Below are 21,409 nucleotides of genomic sequence, written 5' to 3' on the forward strand. Positions count from 1 at the left end.
GACAGGCAGGTATTTACTCGTGTTTAACCCCATCTACACTTGACTGACTGTTTCATAACTACAAGGCCCCTCTGTCCACACACATACAAATGCGGCTCCGGCTCCCAGAGGCCCATGTTTTCATGCTTGCATTACAAACAATTACACACATCCATCAGCCCTCAAACATTCCCACCCCCACCAGCGTATCTTGTCCTTCCCTCCTCCTCCTCCTCCATCCCCGTTCTCCACCGTCAGCTGGGAATCTACCCCCGATCCTAACAGATGTCCCCTGATTTGGGTGAAATGACAACAAAAGGCCGGGCTCTGAAAGCCATGGCTTTCCCATCTTGCCCCGAGCTTTCTGCTCTCATACAAAGGCCAGCGGATTAGCAGCTTTTAGCACATGAAAAAGCCCCTCATCCTGAAAACTGTCCCCTTAACTGGGCCCTGAAGTTTCTATAGGGTCACTATAAACCCCTTCAGCTCTACTTGGTCCCAAACAAATCTTGCCGAACCAACACCCTGTCTTTGCCCCAGCAAATTCAATCACCCCAGGCCTCAACAAGCAAGGCCCCTGATAACAATATTAAACTAGCACATATCCCTAAACTAGAAGCATTTAATTTGGCAAATGGGATATTCAAGAGGACTCTACTTTGCATTCACAGTCTTTATTGTTTTGGCTCCCCTTAATGACTTTGTTGTTCATTTGGAGTCGCCCTACAGAAAGGTCACACGCACTCCAAGTCTATCAAATAAGGATCCAACCCTTCAATCTGGTTCACTGGGGTCTGTAAACTATCAAGCCGAAGTGGAGAATAAGCAGACCAATCACAGATGGCATCTTGACCTCCAGCCATGGATAACAGGGTGGGGACCGTCTCCACAACCCTCGTAGGGGTCATAACTCAGATTGAAGCAAAGGTGGGGCGTGTTAATGACAGATCTGCATTGTCTAAACTCCCCCGGGGATGGGCGAGATGCCCATCAACCTGGAGTGCCAGCTGGTCATCATACTTAAAGAGCAGAAAGCAGAAAAATCATGATGGTGGGGACCGGGGGTAAACAACAAGTGCCCTCAATGAATCAGCTAAACATATCGAGGCCTGTGGGAGGGGTAGAGGTTGGGTGGCGGGTATGTAATGCCCTCCTACCGTAATGAACGCATTATCACAGCGGCATCAGAGCAAGCGGAGCATATCATTGGTTTGAAATCCAGTCTTGCGGTGAGGGGTTTAAGCTTAGGCCTTGCTAGGGTGTGTGGGGAGAAGGTAGTAGCTCTTGGCTTTATCAGCACCGCTGCAGTACTCAGTACCCAGAGACCGGACGATCAGTCCTGCAGCGTCACGTAGGCAACTGGCCAACCGTGAGATGAAATTAAACTTTGGGGCGAGATGGATCAATCCCGTCAGCAGGGGTGGGTTGCTTGGCGTCTTATCTTGGATTCGCCGTTAACCTGTTGGACTGAATGGGCAACATAGGCCAGAGAGTTAATATAATTTACCAGTAGAGGCCATTCCTCATCTTCAACAAGGCCTGTCACGGACAATATTGCGATTTTCTCTGGGAACACGTCTGAACAAGTGCTGGATAATTCCACCAGACTGACCGCTTGTCCCTCAGGTCGTGGAGGAAAGCTGCAAAACCGTGGCAGAACGAGGAGGCCACGGCTCCTTCTGCCCGGCCGCGCGTGTGGACGCAAGCTACGGACACATTAAGACCAGAAGAGCTCATTTCAAAGACACGGCCCTCGTTCTTTTATAACCACCAGACAAATTGCACCCACCGTGAGCTGAAGAGCACCGATTTAGCACTCGGGACAAATTAAGAGGAATAAACACAATTAGCTGGCAGAGCTTAGGCGAACATCTCTCCTCCCCTCCCTTTTCTGCTGATAATGTGAGGAGCTGCAGCACAGCTGCCATTACCGCCACCACTGCATCTGCCATTCAAAACCCAAGCTGATAATTGCACTGCTCTCGCTGATACACAAACTCGCCTAATTTTATCTTCCACTACGATCACATTGGCACACAAGGGCTACAATAACCACAGTGAGAGGGAGCTTTTTGTATAATTGTGTTTTTGATATTTCTACCACTCCATTAGCATTTCCTGCACTATGGCGCCAATGAATACAAGGCTGTGCGCAACTCTATTCTATCAAACGACCCTTTATGTATTTTAGGAAGTGATATAAGACACCTTACAAGGTCTCTAATGCTAAAAAATTAAAGAGAGATGCTGCTCATTTAAAGCACGACACACACTTTATATTTAGCATCATTAGCTCCTCTAGCTCATGTAAACAAGAGGCTATCTCTGTAATGCACGCAAATGCAAGAGCGCTGCCCTTTTCTTTTCTCTAAAGTCAGGAGAATATTTATTTTGGCATAGCGTGTCTAGAATCTCTCTGAGGCGTTGTCCTTTGATCCCTATTTAAAATGGGGAAAAAGGTTACCGCGATAAGAGTAGGAAAACACACACCCCCCCAAAAAAAAGACGACACCAGAAGGAATAACTTTGCAGAAATGAATTTCAAAACCTTGGGGAAGACACCTTACAAAAGACATTTCACCAGAACTCGTATCCACAGCTCAATTCAATTAACTTTTCGTCCAAAGGTGACACAGAGCGCACACGGGAAATCAAAGTTAGTTCGCCAAACGAAGTTTTTACATCCTCTGAAAAAATGTCTTCATTCTGACACAACCAGTCTTCATTGTTTTCTTGTGCGTTATTGTTTAGCCACAAAAGAAAAATGAGCCAAACTACAGGTTTATAGACCGCAGTCACAGCTAACGGCTTCTGTTTGCTTGCATTCCTACGCATTTGTCTTAACATCTCTCAAGATCTGACAGTGATCAGCGGTGATAAATCGTCCAATTATAGTGACATTTAGAATCTACAACATCCTTGCGAGTTTGCAAGTTGCAGCAAAGAACAAAGCCAGATTTTAACTGTGAAAGCAAACACCTTTTTGCCATTAACGCTCAAAAATAAGCTGGTACGCATTTCATGAAAGGATCGACGATGGCCGTCCTTTTCGAGGAGTTCCTAGAGTAGATCTTTGCCATCAAAGTTACAGGATGAGACATCAACAAAGTCTGAATATAAAATTCTGTTAGATCAAAGCAAACTGTTAAGCCAAGGTTTTCTCAAAAGCAAAACCACTTCAGTCCAGACTCATTCTGATACTGGGCCCCTGAAGTCACATAACAGTGATTAATGAGGCCCGTATTATCTGTGACTAAATTAATCAAGACAATACCTGCACTATGCTTTCAGTCAGTCTCGCTAAAACCTTCACTGTATGAACACATGTACTGCTTCAAATGAAAGTAAACATTAAACATTATAACTTTGATATAGTCTATAGGCCATGGCACAACTGGTCTGAAAAAGAGCATAACTTACAAAAAAGCATTAAAATGCCATGAAAATACAGCCAAAAATCCTCAGTATAATAGTTTTGCGAGAACAACTCTTGATGAATAGAATGAACATTATCTGCAATAATTACTTCCTATTCAAAACCAAACTGCACAATCTCCCAAAAAATGTGTAATAAATTATTTTATACTCCAGATTTCCACATTATGGGGTCGAATTGACATTTCAACACAATTAAAAAAATGACAATAAAACTAATCTAAACTGCCAAAAGTGACCAGCCACAATTTGCATCTCATTGTATGCATTTTTCATTATAATTTTATATTTGGGGTATCAGAGACTCCTAACAGAAGTAATGCAACATTTCAAAAGTCCTCTGAATAATTTGTTTATGATCACTCCTCGAAGAGGAAAAGTCATGAAGTTCTGAAGCTACTGAAAGGGTATTGGGGGTCTCAAAGACCCCAAACTGACCATGAAGGAAATAAAACAGCCTAATGATCCATCTGAAAAATGTTCGACTCATTTACAAAAAATTATGTTGCCAAAACCTGCACATAATGCATAAAAACAAGACATTCCGATGTACACAAAGTGATAGAAAACGAAATCGAGCAATAAAATCGTTAAATAGTTATATTTAGTGAATAGAAACGGTCTAAAAATTGGCGAAAAGTATACAAGAATGATTTTACGGATTAAAATGACCATAGAAAATCATGTTTACTTACAATAGTTCCAAGCACGTCCACGTAACTTTAGTTCGGATCAATGCAGATGCGGTACGACCATATAATTCCTCTTAAAAGCGTCCTATGTTGCATCCATGTAAAACAGAGATGGGGTCCGAATAAAGCCCTCATTATGCTTCTGCGTCAACTCCACGGCGTAGCTACGCCGTCACTCCAACGGCGTCGTGACCGTTTTATGGTTCTGCGTCGGGTTGCGTTGCATCGCGGTGCATTTCACCGCCAGAACGCTAGGGGGGTGGTGTGGTTCGCGAATCTCTTTCCTAGTTTGTTTTGGTTCCATGCGCCGGTTCCGCTTTTTCATTTCCGACAATGGCGAGCGAAAGAGAGAGAGTGTTGTTGCAGCTGGAGCTAATCAACGTTGAACAACAAATGATTTTATTGCAAATGTTTAATCGTAGAAGAAAAAGAAGACGTCAGCGAAGGTGGTCTGTACGACCAGTGCACGAAGACAGGGGAAGGATTGGCGAATTTGTTACGGTTGTTCGACCGCTGAGGGACTTGGACGAAGAAATGCACTTTAAGTATTTTCGGATGTCGAAAGGTCGATTTGACGATCTTGTTCATCGTTTAAAGCCGTTAATACAGCATCAGACTACACACAGTATGCCTATTGACCTCGCTCAGAGACTGGCAGTGACTTTAAAGATTTTATCTTCGGGTGCAAACCAACAGATCACCGGGTTGGGCTACAAAATGGGTGCGACCACGGTGTCCCGCATAGTATCGGAGGTCTGCAAAGCGCTGTGGACTGCGCTGCAGCCCGAATTTTTGCCCTGCCCTTCAACCAGCCAGTGGGAAGCTATTGCTTCAGATTTCTGGCGACTTTGGAACTTCCCAAACTGCGTTGGAAGCCTCGACGGGAAACATGTTAACTTGGTTAATTACTTGATATCCATGATGTACCCGTGAACATTGTATTGTAAATAAACAACAAACTTTTTTTCAAAACAAACATTGATTTGATTGATTGAAGTTTATTTCTAGCAACAACAAAAAAAAGAAAAGAATATATATAAATATATACATATACACTACCGGTCAAAAGTTTTAGATCGGTAAGATTTTTAATGTTTTTAAAAGAAGTCTCTTCTGCTCACCAAGGCTGTGTTTATTTGATTAAAAATACAAAGCAAAAACAGTATAATTGTGAAATATTATTACAATTTAAAACAGCTGTTTTCTATGTGACTATACAGTAAAGTGTAATTTATTCCTGTGATCAAAACTGAATTTTCAGAATCATTTCTCCAGTCTTCAGTGTCACAATGATGTATAATCTGACCAATCACAGCCCCTGCGGTCTGCGTCACCGCGACGCGTAGTTACAATTTTTTGGAGGTGCACGTCAAGCTACGGCGGAGGGGTCGCGTCGAGGTTCGCGTCGACGCAGAGGGGTCCGCGGGGGTACGCCGTCGATTCGACGCAGAAGCATAAAACAGGCTTAACTCCTTGAATACGCGAAGTTTTCAACGGGAGAAAACAGTTATCCGTGCCATGTCGACGGCGTCCGTGCGTAAACTCTCCAAAAGCGCACGAAACTCTTCACGCGCTTTAAAAAAGAGCTTTAAATGTTGGTCGATTGTCGGTCCACCGCGTCCCAGAGCTGAATCAGATTCTTTTCTTCTTTTTCAGGTCCGGGACTTCGACTGGGGGTAGGGGCAGTTTCGTAGGGGTTTCTTTTGCCCCCCCTTTTCTCCCGCTCGCTCACCCTCCCCAAAACAGCGCAGGAGGGGGAGGCCTCTGCGCGCTCACGACACCGTGAATGAGCGCGCACAGATGAACTATCTGTCATTTGAAACCCTCGCTAAAACCATCCCACCTCCAAAATAAGAAGTCGGGAGGGAATAAATTGACCCTAATCAGATTCATTTTCTCTATAATAGCCAATTTGTACATATTTACCCCCTATGAAAAGAATGTTCTTGCATAGTAACCAGAGTCAACACTTGTGTTTGGAGAAAACAACAGATGACTATAATTAGCCATACATGTTTCTATATATAGCCTATATATAAAAAAACGTTAGTGTTTAAAATATCCTTTTCCTAAACTCGTTTAGAAACTATAATAACTGTCACAGTTTTAACTAAATTAAAACTACTGAAAGAAATCACAGTTAAATTTTACCCAACCCTAAATGAGTGAAACAGTCATTTACATAAGAAAAAACCAAAGGTAGTTGTTATGTGCAGTGCATTCAAATAAAGCTCTGTGTTTTGGGCTAAGAAGTTACTAAAAAAATAAATCACTGGGTGTTTATCAGAGACATTCACAATACATATTGTGTTGAAACACCGCAAGTTAAAGGCCTGCACCTATAACAGCACCGAACAATGAACAAAGGCCTAGCACAATAACTCATCCTTTACAGAGAAGCCCTGGAGTATTGTTTACACGCATTTTTCTCTTTATTTAAGGGCCACGGTGATCTGTGCCATCATAAAGGGCCGAGACCCAATCAGCAGGAACGCCACGTAAAGCGCTGCTGTGATTTTATGTTGATTTCCCTCATGTTTCTTACTCACACTTGCCTAGTTTAATCAGGCTTATAAATCGAACGCTACAGAGTGTCCCGCGCTCTCCTGGTGGCGGAAAGCTTAGCATGGTAAATTTCAGCGGGCTGAAGAGCCATCTGAGGATGCTGGGGGAAATGATAAAGATCACTTACCACTCGACATAGCCAATCCATAAGACCATAATGAGCATTGTATGCTGGAAATATTTTCTTCTTTGCTGTTTCAGTGTGTGGGTTTGGAACGTCTATGTTGTGTAGAACTAGATAAAGCAGCCAATTCATATTTTTATATTGTTATTGAATGGCTTACTACTATTTTAGAGGTAGATGCATAATTAGGTCAAAATTTGGTGCATTAAAACTAAGCAATTAGAGAAGGACCTGCTAAATATAGCTTCATTATAGCTACAATATTATATTTTTCAAAAGGTAAACACTTGAATAACTGGTTTCAGCAACCAAGCAAAGCAATACACAAAGCTTAATCGAATTTAACATATGCGAAGCTAATAAACAAGCAATATTAACTCACAAAAGCACTGTTTAGTGTGACAATAATTTTTAATAGCTTCCATGAGTAGCTTCAGGGCACATACGATTGCAGTGTATTTAATGGCTGTTTTTCTGAGGCATGGGAATGCTGAACTTTGAAGCTGCTTTGAAAAAAAACGTGCCTTTCTGAGGTGCTTTCAAAACTTTGGGCGTGTTTGACAGAGGAGGCTCGCTCGCCAAGTTTTGGGGGAAAACACATCAATTGTAGGGGGCCTTGTACAGAGCCTTGGGGGACCTCCTTTCAACGTACTACAGAAATGCAGTCTCTCCATCGCTAGAAAATGCATCATCTTTTATCTTTAGATCCAGTGTGTGAAGAACATGCTTCTGTATACACAGCCCTTCGTGTGTGTGTGTGTGTGTGTGTGTGTGTGTGTGTGTGTGTGTGTGTGTGTGTGTGTGTGTGTGTGTGTGTGTGTGTGTGTGTGTGTGTGTGTATTTGTCTACTGAAAGTGAACTGATCCATAGCAGGAAGGAAAGCAGACTGACAGCTATTAGAGTGCAACTGCACAGTCTTATCTGCTGTCTGATAGGAATCTACAAAGTCCCACTGCAGAGATTATGAATTCATTACAGACAGTCCGCACACACACAAAAGGGGTCTATATATTCACAGTGAAAGGAGAGGTCATTGCGATCGGTATCATAAATATTAAAGTGACTGTCTTGTTGCTTTTGAACGAAGAAGAATATGACTGTTTTTCAAAAGATGCAAAGGTGAGGTCATTCTTCCCTCACAGGGAGAGCAGGTTCAAATGCTAAAATGACTAGAGATGTACTGTGCTTTCTGCAGTTAACGGTCAGTGGAACAGGGGGGAGTGTCCAAAAAAAAATGAAATTTGACACTGGTGGATGCCACAGGCTGTCTGCAGTCCGTTGCTCTGTAGGATAACAGCAGAATGACTTTTAAAAGGCAAAAGCATTTTTCAAAACTAAAAGCGAAAAAGGAAACAACATTCATATTATGAAGAGTAGAACCGTTGAGGCAGTGGATCTCAGATGATGCCAAAGAGACTAAAAGAAAATGGATTTAGAAATAGTTTACCTAAAAATATAGGTAAAATATACGTTTCAAAGCCAGACGAGTTTCTATCTTCCAGGAACACAAAAGGAATTTATAGCAGATTGTTTTTAAAACATACACTGACTGTATTCATCTTTTGAAAGGAAATATAAAGTATTAATTACTCTAAATCACATGCACTATATTCCTTCAAGAGCTTAGGGAGAGAGCAAAATCATTTATAATTGAATGTAAAAGTATGAAATATAACATGTTATTATTAAAATCTCTCAGCTCTCAAATTTAATTTGCATATTCAAATGAGTGTAATCAACCATCATTGGTGTCAAATGCTGGTGCAACATGTTCCTGTGGAATAGTTGAATGTGCACAAATATGGTTATCAGATAATGTGACTTGAAATATAGTGCACACGTCATTTATGGACTACACTTATTTAGCACTTTCTGGAATTTGACTGGCCTTGATCACTGTATGCATTATTATATCATTATAATTAAAGTTACACTGTGTAATTTTTTAAGTTGATTCTTAGCAAAAAACACTTTGTTCTTTCAAAATGATATGTGCTCATTAATGTGTAATTACTTCTACCAACTAATCAAGTATTCTCGTAAGCGTAGAATCTGCCATTTAGAATATATACGAGCGAGTCGCTCGAATGGCGGCAGCCATGTTGCGCCTCCATCTTGAAAATACATTAGCCAAAGAGGGACATACCTGGAAATTCAAGCTTCGCCTTTCGCGTTTTTACACTCAGTGGCACCGTGACGAATGCAAGGGGGAGATTAATCGCGACTGCCGGCAGATTTGAATTAATACGGCAACCGTAGGAGTTAAAACGGCCTCGGAATGGGAGGAGCTAAAGTAATATTCAGTTGATAGTCATAAACAATTTCACCGCTAGATGGGAGAAAATCCAACACAGTGTAGCTTTAATAATACAAACAGGAAAATGTATATTTAGTTATAATAGGTAAAAAAAATGAAGGCATGTATTCACTAAAACATAGTATTCACTAAAACAGAGGAGAAAACTGATGGAGACCCTCACTCGCCACGTTTTAGGGGGAAAACACATCAATTGTAGGGGGCCTCATACAGAGCCTTGGGGGACCTCCTTTCAACGTACTACAGAAATGCGGTCTCTCCATTGCATATTCAAATGAGTGTAATCAACCACAACTGGTGTCAAATGTTGGTGCAACATGTTCCTGTGGAATATCTGAATGTACACAAATATGGTTATCAGATAATGGGACTTGGAATATAGTGCACAAGTCATATGGACTACACTTATTTAGCACTTTTATTGTCCTTTCTGGAATTTGACTGGCTTTGATCACTGTATGCGTTTGTTGTAAATAAGCAGCTTGAACATTCTGCTGAATATCTTGTTTTGTGTTTTACAGAAGAAAAAAAAAGACATTTGGGTTTGGAACGACATGAGGGAGAGTAAATGATGAAAGGATTTCCATTTACTAAAACACGTGAGGAGAGAAGTCAGGCTACAGAAAGACAGTAACGGAAAGAAAGGGGAACTCAGGAGTGAGAGAGATGAGTGTGTGTGTGTGTGTTCAGTGAGCTGTAAAGGATGGCAGGTTGCCTCTGCTCTGTGCCGTGGATGTGTTGGCCTTATTTGGAGTCAGAGACTCTCTGGTTGTTTACCCAGCAGGTCAGAGGGCCGCTACACCGCAGCACTGCAGTGCAAACACTCCGCCTGCCACCGAGAGGAACTCATCAGCACATATCTGCTCCAGCCTGACACACACACACACACTATATCACAAGATTTATCTCATACAAACACTTAGGCTGTAAAGGCTAGGTGATATAGCTAATAATATCTTACCAAACAGACCCTGTTGCAAAATAGCTTCAAAATGACTAATACAAGCAGCAAAAAAAAGGAAAATAAAATAAATTATTTTTTTAAGGCCCGTTCACACCAAGAATGAGAGATAACTATAACGATATCGTTCTGTTTATTATAATCTTGCGCTGCAGTTTTGTGGTCTGTGATCTGAAAGCAGGATGGATTCTGATTGGCTGTCAATATTTGTATCATTCATCAGCAGGAAAACAAACACTGAAAGTGATTCCAACGATGTTGTTTCTCTTTATAGTTGCGATGTGGACTCGCTATTCTTTCACATTTAGAACTATATTTTTATCATTATAGTTATCGTTCTTGGTGTGAATGGGCCCTTACACAGTATTCAATTAACAAATGTCTATAATAAGTGATACTTTTATAAATAATATTTAATGATAATAATGGTAATAGTAATAAAATAACAATAAAATATTATTATTATTGTTTTAACAGGAAACTGTCTTTACAGTTTACAGCTTTAAGTTAAAATAAGTTAAAAAAAGGCATGTTTTGCACAGTATTTACTAATACAAATAGAAGAGAAAAACAATGTAAGCCCTCGCTCACCACGTATTAGGGGGAAAATACATCAATTGCAGAAGGCCTCGTACAGAGCCTTGGGGAACCTCCTTTCAACGTACTACAGAAATGCAGTCTCTCCATCGCCAGGGAATGCATCAGCTTTTATCTTGAGATCCACTGTGCGAAGAACACATTTCTGAATACACAGCCTCTCGTGTGTGTGTGTGTGTGTGTGTGTGTGTGTGTGTATTTGTCTCCTGAAAGTGAACTGATCCATAGTCAGGAAGGAAAGCAGACTGACAGCTATTAGAGCGCAAATGCACAGTCTTATCTGCTGTCTGATAGGAATCTACAAAGACCATGTTTTATACAGTTTACAACAAATATTCAGAATGATTAATAATAATAATAATAAAAACAACAACAATACAAATAATGAAATATAATTAATAAGGAAAATTCATTGTGGAAACTGAGGTGCACAAATGTCCTAATGCACGCTTCTTAAAGTGTAACATTTCTTGCAATAACCACCATGTTGGTTGATTGTAAATTTCTACCAACAAAACAAACACTCTATGTCCATCTCTTCTCTATTGCAGCTTGTGTTGGTGTGTTTGTGACACAGAGTCTGTCCTGTGAACACAATGGAGGGCCAAAGCAAACAGGCCCCGTGTTGCAGAGGCTCCCACGCCTGCAGGATTTGCCCACAATGCACTGTGCCCTCGAGCGACTCTAACTCAGTCTGGCACGGCAGATCTCCAGCATTCAGACCCGGATCAGACCTGCGACACACTTCAGCCCGGATATCAATAGAGCTCACGGCACATCTACACCCATTCCAGCTTCACTGCAAAAATACTCACAAATAAAGTCACGAAGAACCCCCGAAGCGTGTCAAGTTCACTGCAATAATCAAAATGTTGGTCAAGTTAAATACCACCAAAAATAATCAGAGCACTGATAATTGGTGGTGTTTAAAATTGGTAGACGTGACAGAGGGAAGTGACCTAAAGTGTGTAGTAAAGATTAATCGCTTTGGTTAATTGTGATCCTGGCTGACGGAGAGCAACAGAAACAAGACCCAAGCGGACGCGGTTCTCGTGTTCAATGAGCACGCATACAGATAAATGCTGTTTACCGGCGGCGAGGGGGAGATGTGGAGGGTAATAAAGCAGAAATGAGCTCTTCACCCGTATCTCAGCTCTACAGCGGTACGGCATGCAATATTCAGCCAATCGCATTGCTCTCACTCGCAAATAGCCTGTGGTGATGAGTCCAGATGTGCTGACCTTCTCTGCTCTCCACTTGTTGAGAAGAAACAGGCACCGGCCGCAAATAATCTGAGCAAACGCCCTCTGTTCGGCGCAAACTCGAGAGCCTCGTATCTTTGACAGACGGTCAATGACAGCACACAAGCAGCACATACTCAAGCATCTCTGTGTGAAACACATCACTATAACAAAATGAGAAATAACACACACAAACTAAGCACTTAATGTTTTTTTTGTGTGTGTGTACCAAAAACAAACAGATATTCCCAATAACTACCTTTATGAACAAAAGGAAGGCGAAAAAAAAGAAATGTTGCCTCAAAGCGTTCATAAATATACAGTAAATCATATAATATCACATTAGGATGCACACTAAGCCTGTAATGATGTGATCAAACAGGAAAAAGCACGTCAATAATGATAGATGACAGCCTAGATGATGTGATAAAAAAATAAAACACAAAGGAATTACCACTCTTAAAATTATATAAGCTCATGTTAAACCTAAATTAACCATAAATCCACTCTAAAACTAGCTTATTTTTCTTTACAATAACAGATTTACAATAATAGAAGGTTAATATGGTCAGATGGTGTTGGAGCTCATGAAGGTTTTTACCTCTCTGCTGTTTTAATATTCCTTCTGCTTCATTCTTCGGCTGGTTTTAGTGGCGTTTTCTTCAGCAGCCTCGGTTGCACCTTGAGTAAAAGAGGAGAAGGAAAGAGAGGAGAAAGAATGTTCAACGAAATGCCACTTTTTACTAGTTTATCGCAAACAACATTTTGATATCCTGTTGCGATGCAATGCAATTATGTTGCATTATGATTTGCAGACACATTTTACAATGCAAAACACACCAAATCGAGCGTCCTCGTCTTTTAAACATTCAACTAAACGGCACTTTCGCTAGTTTAACGCAAACACAACATTTCCTGTTGCAATGCAATGCATTATGTTGCATTATGACTTACAGACACATTTTATAATGCAAAAACACACCAAAATGAGCATCCTCGCCTTTTAAACGTTCAACGAAACGCCACTTTTGTTAGTTTATCGCAAACAAAACAGTAACTGGGACTTTTGAGCTCCTGTTGCGATGCAATTCATACTTGTGTCGTATTACGAATGCAGGCACATTTTAAAACGCAAAACACACAAAATCAAGCATCCTCGCATTGTAAACGTTTACCGAAATGCCACTTTCGCTAATTTATCGCAAACACAACATTTTGAGCTCCTGTTGCGATGCATTGCATTATGTTGCATTATGACTTACAGACACATTTTATAATGCAAAAACACACCAAAACGAGCATCCTCGCCTTTTAAACGTTCAACTAAACGGCACTTTCGTTAGTTTATCGCAAACACAACAGTAACTGGACTTTTAAGCTCCTGTTGCGATGCAATTCATACTTGTGTCGTATTACGAATGCAGGCACATTTTAAAACGCAAAACACACAAAATCAAGCATCCTCGCATTGTAAACGTTTACCGAAATGCCACTTTCGTTAATTTATCGCAAACGCAACATTTTGAGCTCCTGTTGTGATGCAATGCATTATGTTGCATTATGATTTGCAGACACATTTTATAATGCAAAAACAAGCATCCTCGCATTGTAAACGTTCAATTAAAAGCCACTTCCGTTGGTTTATCGCAAACAAAACAGTAACAGACTTTGAGCTACTGTTGTGAAGCAATGCATACTTGTGTCGTATTACGAATGCAGACACATTTTATAATGCAAAAACAAGCATCCTCGCATTGAAAACGTTTACCTAAATGCCACTTTCGCTAATTTATCGCAAACACAACTTTTTGAGCTCCTGTTGCGATCCAATGCATTGTTGCATTATGACTTGCAGACACATTTTATAACGCAAAAACACACCAAAACGAGCATCCTCGCCTTATAAACGTTCAACGAAACGCCACTTTCGTTAGTTTATCGCAAACACAACATTTCCTGTTGCAATGCAATGCATTATGTTGCATTATAACTTACAGAGACATTTTATAATGCAAAAACACACCAAAACGAGCGTCCTCGCCTTATAAACGTTCAACGAAACGCCACTTTCGTTAGTTTATCGCAAACACAACATTTCCTGTTGCAATGCAATGCATTATGTTGCATTATAACTTACAGAGACATTTTATAATGCAAAAACACACCAAAACGAGCGTCCTCGCCTTATAAACGTTCAACGAAACGCCACTTTCGTTAGTTTATCGCAAACACAACATTTCCTGTTGCAATGCAATGCATTATGTTGCATTATAACTTACAGAGACATTTTATAATGCAAAAACACACCAAAACGAGCGTCCTCGCCTTATAAACGTTCAACGAAACGCCACTTTCGTTAGTTTATCGCAAACACAACATTTCCTGTTGCAATGCAATGCATTATGTTGCATTATAACTTACAGAGACATTTTATAATGCAAAAACACACCAAAACGAGCGTCCTCGCCTTATAAACGTTCAACGAAACGCCACTTTCGTTAGTTTATCGCAAACACAACATTTCCTGTTGCAATGCAATGCATTATGTTGCATTATAACTTACAGAGACATTTTATAATGCAAAAACACACCAAAACGAGCGTCCTCGCCTTATAAACGTTCAACGAAACGCCACTTTCGTTAGTTTATCGCAAACACAACATTTCCTGTTGCAATGCAATGCATTATGTTGCATTATAACTTACAGAGACATTTTATAATGCAAAAACACACCAAAACGAGCGTCCTCGCCTTATAAACGTTCAACGAAACGCCACTTTCGTTAGTTTATCGCAAACACAACATTTCCTGTTGCAATGCAATGCATTATGTTGCATTATAACTTACAGAGACATTTTATAATGCAAAAACACACCAAAACGAGCATCCTCGCCTTTTAAACGTTCAACTAAACGGCACTTTCATTAGTTTATCACAAACAAAACAGTAACTGGACTTTTGAGCTCCTGTTGCGATGCAGTGCATTATGTCACATTATGACTTGGACACATTTTACAATGCAAAAACACACCAAGTTAAGTCTCCTCGTTTTCTAAATGTTCAACGAAACACCACTTTCACTAGTTTATCGCTTCCTCACCGTTTAAAAGGTTTTGTGCTCTTGTTGCGCTGTCAGAAACAAGTTTTATTCCTCCCTTTATCTTTGTGCTCATCCCTCTCCCTGCCTCATAGACAAGCCTCAGCCTCCTCTTGGGACACGGTTTCCACGACAACCGGCCAGCCAGCGGGCGGACATGATTCCTCGTCCTGACGGGATGCTTTAATTCGAGACTACCCAATCATAACCGCTGAGTGCCGAGAGAGGTCCCACAAGGCAGGGAGGGAGGGCCGTGTGACGCCCTCTCAGCTTTCGCTGCTAAAGCGAGCGGGAATTTGTGTAATGTACGACATTTATTCAGCACACACATCGCAGACACTCCCTCCGTCAGACGCTTCATTAATCAGGCTGAATATAGCATAGCTGTGAGCTAGCACTACCGCTACCCCACCAGGGGACGCGACAGTACATTAGCCTCAATGTTAAGAGAGGGTGTGTGATAAATCGAAGTGCGCGCTCGCGATGGGAACGGGGTGGTGCACTTGAGCGCACACTAACAAGAGTCTAAATGTAGCTGGTTTTCTCAGGCACTGGTCAGCGACAGATGGCGGAGCATCATGGTGCAGGGCTAACTGGGAGAGGGTGGATGCGTGATGACACACAGTGTGCAGAACACTCGATCGACTCTTTCAGAAGCACAGGAGCATCCTCACACACTTCAGCTAGGAGGAAACTAATCTGGCAAACTCAGGAGCGCTTCTCTTCATGCATTACAGAAACATGATTTATATTTAATAAATGATTGGAAGCTAATTAGTTAATAATAATAATAATAATAATAATGCATGATAAAGTTATTCATAATTCACACTGAAACATTTTTTTTAAAATAAATGACTAAGCTAATACAATTTATTAATAATAATAATAATAATAATAATAATAATTATGCATCATAAAAAAGTTTTTATCTTTTAATAAATGATTAAAATCTAATAATAATAATCCCCATCATCATCATCATCATCAAATATTGATCATGTGTTTTATTGGTTTAAATTCTCTGATGGTCTAATCATGAATGACCTGCTTATAGCCTATTTTGTCTCATAAATAATAATAATAAAATAAATAATATATATATATATATATATATATATATATATATATATACATATATAATTAAAAATATATATATATTGCAAGAAAAATTTTTATATATATAAAAAATATATATAATTGTTTTGTATGAAACTAAGAATATATTTTTCACATATTTGCAACATATTTCATGACAATTAAGTACATTTACAAATGGATTTTACACTATTTGTAAATGGTGTAGACACCCAAAATCTAATTGATCAATAAAAGAAATGAAATGGCAAAAAACTTTGGTAAAGTAAGTTATGGTAGTGTTTGTTTCATCAAATTTAATTTAGGTTAAGGAAAGAGAGGGTAAAATGTGTGTAATTGTTGGAACAAAATAATAATTAATTTGTATATGTATTTGTTTTGCTAATCTTTGAACAGTATTGATGTGAAATGTTCCAGGAGTGTAACATCAGCAGATCTGCAGTAATCGAGCCGATCCCAGAGCTCACGCCACAGTGATTCAGTTAGAGGAGAAATAGATCCACGCACCAAAGTCAGCGCTCCCTGAGGAACCTTCACACACACGACCTCGCTCATGTCTCTATGTTCCTCAGCACTACATGAAAGAAGACTGAAGGCTCTGGCTCACACCACAGTAACCTCACATGACTCTCACAAGAGGTTTACAAGTCAGCGAAACATTTCTACTTTTACAATGTTAATTCTATATCTTTAAATTCTAGGAGAAACATCTGAGACAAAGTTGATACTAAAATGAAACAACTTATGACTCTGATTTATGATATTATTATTATTATTAGGCCAATTTAGCCACTACCTAAATAAAATAAAATAAGTAAACAAAAATAAATAAATAAAATATTTGTTATCAATTAATTTAGTTAAAGTACAAATATTGAAATATATAAACATTAAATAGTTAATAAATGTTCATATTATATTCAATATTAATATTAAATATTAAAATTATTACAAGTAATAAACAACATTAACACAATTAATATAGCCTATGTAATTGTTATTAGCATTATTATGACTAAATAAATATTTATGAATTAATTTTGTAAAAAATTTGTTACACTAAATATTTAAATCGATTTATTAATATCATATTTTTATATTCTATGTATTAACCCTATATTAATATTAAATATTTCAATTATTACAATTAATATGTAACACACAAGGTCAATTTAACCAATAAGTAACAAAATAAAATAAATAAATATTTGTTATCAATTCATTTTGTAATATAGTAATATTAAATTACATATTATTAACACATTAATGTTAAATATTAAAATTATTACAAATAATATAAAACACAAATATTATTTATAATTATTAATGTTATTATTATAATTAAAAAGTAACACTTACTCTCTAAGTTCTACCTCAAAATGATTAAAAGCACATTCGAGTCCTGGACATGTTCATGTGAACTCAGTGACATTTGACGGATTCACTCCCTCGTGTCTCATTTTCTCCGGGAATAAATCTCCCCATCCCAAGCCATTCCGACTCAAGTTTTATTAGTGGGCCTGTTTTGGACAGATAAGTGCCACTGTTATCCTTTTAAAATAGCCAGCTTTTCCATAACCCGCAAAATAATAATGACAGCGCGGCCTGCCAAATGAAAAGAGGCGCTGTTCTTGTTGCAGTCGCTGTTGATCTGGGCCAATCTGGACGGGACGGACAGATGTACTCAATAACACCGTGACCCCAAACACTGCAATGATCCAACCCTGGAATCCCCAGAATAAATTAATTGTTTGAGTTTTTTAATCAAAGTAATCGTATTGCCCTTCGCTGACATTGTGACATTTGGACCGGCGCTCGTCGCAGATGTGTCCCAGCCGGAGGAATGGACACATCGGATTAATTACGATTAATCAGTCGGCCCACACCTGTTTACGACCGGCCAAAAGCCTCATCGCTCATGTTCTGCAACTCTGGAGAGCGTTTCAGTGGCGCTCGTGCTGTTTTCAGCGCGCATGGACGGACGACATCTTGTTTTTCTGGGTGTTTGCTTCAAATAGGTCATATTATGCCCTTTTACAAAGGTTTTCCTGCTTGAATGTTGATTATTTTCCTCATATTCTCCATTGTTGCGGCTCCTCTCTTCCCAGTCTGTCAGTAACGCTCTGTTTAGTTCCTGTCTCTATGAAGCCCCTCCTTCTGAAAAGCACACTGTGCTCTGATTGGTCGGTTGGAGCAGTATGTTGTGATTGGTCGAGCGCTTCTAGTGTGTTTGGGAAATGTCCCGTCCCTTTCCATAACCGCCAGTTTAACACACTACTAACTAACTCAACCAGGCCCCGCCCCTTTATTTTGGGCGGGAATTATTTCAATTAGGAATATTGTTTTTAGTGAAATTTACAGACTTAATTATATATATATATATTTAACCAAAACAACAACATTTATGGTCTGAAAATGATTTGTCATTCTCCCCCAGAAATTACTACTGTGCACATAATTTCTAATGGACCTGTAGTTTAGCCAAATTATACAAAACTGAAAATATGATTTAGCTGTGTATTTATGATGCTTGCAGATAAAATTTGCCTTAACAAGACAAAGAAAGTCTATATAAGTTGTGAGACGTAAAAAAAAATAAACTAGACAAGATATTTAGGGAAAATGCATTTTACGAGAGTTTATAAGTCTGCACACACTCCGTATTATTAACATGTCAGCGTGAAATTAATCAAAGGTTTCTTGTGAATGTATAATCTATGTTTATCCCGTGCTCGCGGAGGGAGTGCAACAGAAAAAAATCATTTAGTTTATTAATACTAAATCATACTTGCCTAAGGATTTGTGCCACAGAATTCCAGGCTGCCTTTGACCTCGGGAACGCCGGACCAGAGCCGGATCATCCACGCTAATCCGCACTCATTAGAAATGAGCCGTATGATACCGCCGCACCCCCGTCCCGTCTGCGGATAAATAACGGCTTTGATGGCGAATTAATACAAATATTACGACGCTGTAAATAAACCCCTCAGCTCAGGCACGCCAGAGCCAAAAAAGCGCTTATAATGATGATTGCAGCGACAATATCTGCATTATCTCTGGAAGAAGGACCGGCGTTTGTGATTTCGAGGGGATCTGGGGGCTTTTAACGAAATGAAAAGGCCTGAAGTGAAGTATTTGAGGCATTGATATTCTGAAGTGGCTCTCGCGCGCTCTTTCCCGCTCCATCTTTCCCGCTCACAGGGCACGACACTATATATCAGATCATTTTCGAGGAGATTGTCAAGGCAAATAACACGGGGTTGCATTGTTGAATGCGTCTGCTTTTCTCCGAAAAAAAAAAAAAGTACTCAAGTCAGGAGTAGAGTGATTCTCAAGACCCGTGGATCTCAGTCAATCACAACTAGCCGGTTATGAACCGATCAGAACTGACTTTTGGGGAAACGGGAGGGAAAACGATGCTGAATACTATGAAGGAAACTTTATTAACATAAACATGTATCTTTAGTTTCTGACGTCAATTATCGTGCGTCCAATCAAAACTATATTTTGGTGCAAATTCATACTTCTGCTTTTAGCTATAGCCTATTTACAAAAAATGTAATATTTTTTTTACAAAAATTGTTGCTCTCAATCCAGAGAAACCGATTGGACAAAAATATTGTCTGCAATATTTCTCGGAAGAGAAAGTCTGTAGTACATCTAAGATTTAGGCTTTTATCTTAAAGTCCACCTGTAGTCAGTAATTGTATCCCTTAAAACTCATATTTGATCACCAAAATGACATATTTAAAAGTTTTTTCCTTGAAAAAAATGCCTTAAAATAGCTTGAATGTATGCGCGGTTCTATGAATATGCAAATGAGCCCCGCCTCCACTCACTCACTCACTCACTCACTCAGCTCAGAGATCCACTGGTTGACGATCACACGTTGATCTGATTGGTTACAAGGAACACCAGCGATTTCAAAGCGTGTTTTTGAGACTGTCTTTGGTTCACTGCAGTTTTAAGGAGAAAATACTCAGCAATGCTGTCGACTTATGAACTTACACATGGTTTGTCTTAAAGCATATTAAAAACACAACATAGACATATAAACAACATTAAAAGCTGGATTTAATGGCAGCACAATAAACACTACCATAACATGTAAGTACTTCTATGTAAAAAGGTTTTCTAAAATATGCTTTATTAATAACATTTTGTAAAAGAAAAATAGGATCGAAAAGATTCTAGAACCTGACTGGCAAAAATATTGCCAAAAATGAAATTTATTGGAAATATGGAAATAACCCGTTAAACAAAGTATTGTGCAGTTATTTAAGACATTTCTGCTTATATAGAAACTTTTTGGCATAAAGTGTCCTTCAAAATTGAGTCAAGAACCACAGAGTTCTTATGGAAGCTTATATAGTTATAAAGTCAGAATTATGAAATAGAAACTATAAACTTATGATATTCCCCTCAATTCTAACTATAATTCCCAATTGCGTGTTTTTATCTAACAATTCTGACTTTTTTTCTTGCAGTTGTGTTTATATCTCGCAATTCTGACTTCATTATTCGCAATTATGAATTTTTATCCCTCAATTCTGACTTTATAATTCACAATTGCGATTTTTGACTTTTTCACGCAAATGCAACTTTATAATTCACAATTGCGTGTTTTTATCTCACAATTCGGACTTTTTTCTTACAATTGTTTTTTATCTCGCAATTCTGACTTTAAAATTCGCAATCACAAGTTTTTATCTCACAATGACTTTTTTTCTTGTAATTGTGTTTATATCTCGCAACTCTAACTTTATTATTCGCAATTGCGAGTTTATATCTTGCAACTCAGACTTAAATTTTTCGCAATTGCAAGTTTATATCCCTCAATTATGACTTTTTCTTGCAATTGTGTTTGCATCTCCCAAATCTGACTTTATAATTCACAATCACAAGTTTTTATCTCACAATTATGACTTTTTCTTGCAATTGCGAGTTTATATCTCGCAAATCTGACTTTATAATTCGAAATTGCAAGTTTTTATCTCACATCTCAGACTTTATTTCTCGCAATTCTGACTTTATTTCCCACAATTCTGAGAAAAAAAAGTCAAAATTCACAATTATTCGCAATACATTTTTTTAATTCCTTGGCGGAAACAAGCTTCCATGGATTCTATACAAAACTCTTTTTTTTCCCAAAGAGTATATTGGGCAGTTTATCCTGATTTTAAGGTCATTTCTGGATCTAGATCTCGATCAACTCAATATCCCACCATCACTCAGGACGTCCCGTTGTCCTCCCGGTTCGCCTAACCATCGCTCCTTAAATAAATGAGCGCCATGCTATCCTC

At 39.0% G+C, this 21,409-nt stretch overlaps 1 protein-coding gene across 22 annotated transcripts in view; it reads right to left on the bottom strand.

Annotated features, from left to right (window-relative positions):
- ptprsa (protein tyrosine phosphatase receptor type Sa) overlaps positions 1-21,409 on the bottom strand; it is a 204,860-nt gene that overhangs the window by 147,550 nt on the left and 35,901 nt on the right. For 19 of the 22 annotated variants that reach the window (XM_082138939.1, XM_082138943.1, XM_082138942.1 and 16 more), the window contains one exon: positions 12,513-12,592. The gene's annotated coding sequence lies outside the window, so the exon portion shown is untranslated. Of the gene's footprint in view, positions 1-4,109; positions 5,557-12,512; positions 12,593-21,409 lie in introns of those variants that run through there. The other 3 variants (XM_082138949.1, XM_082138950.1, XM_082138951.1) reach the window with 2 other exon arrangements.

Source organism: Leuciscus leuciscus (genome assembly GCF_965113295.1).
Source record: "Leuciscus leuciscus genome assembly, chromosome: 15".
Taxonomy (NCBI): domain Eukaryota; kingdom Metazoa; phylum Chordata; class Actinopteri; order Cypriniformes; family Leuciscidae; genus Leuciscus; species Leuciscus leuciscus.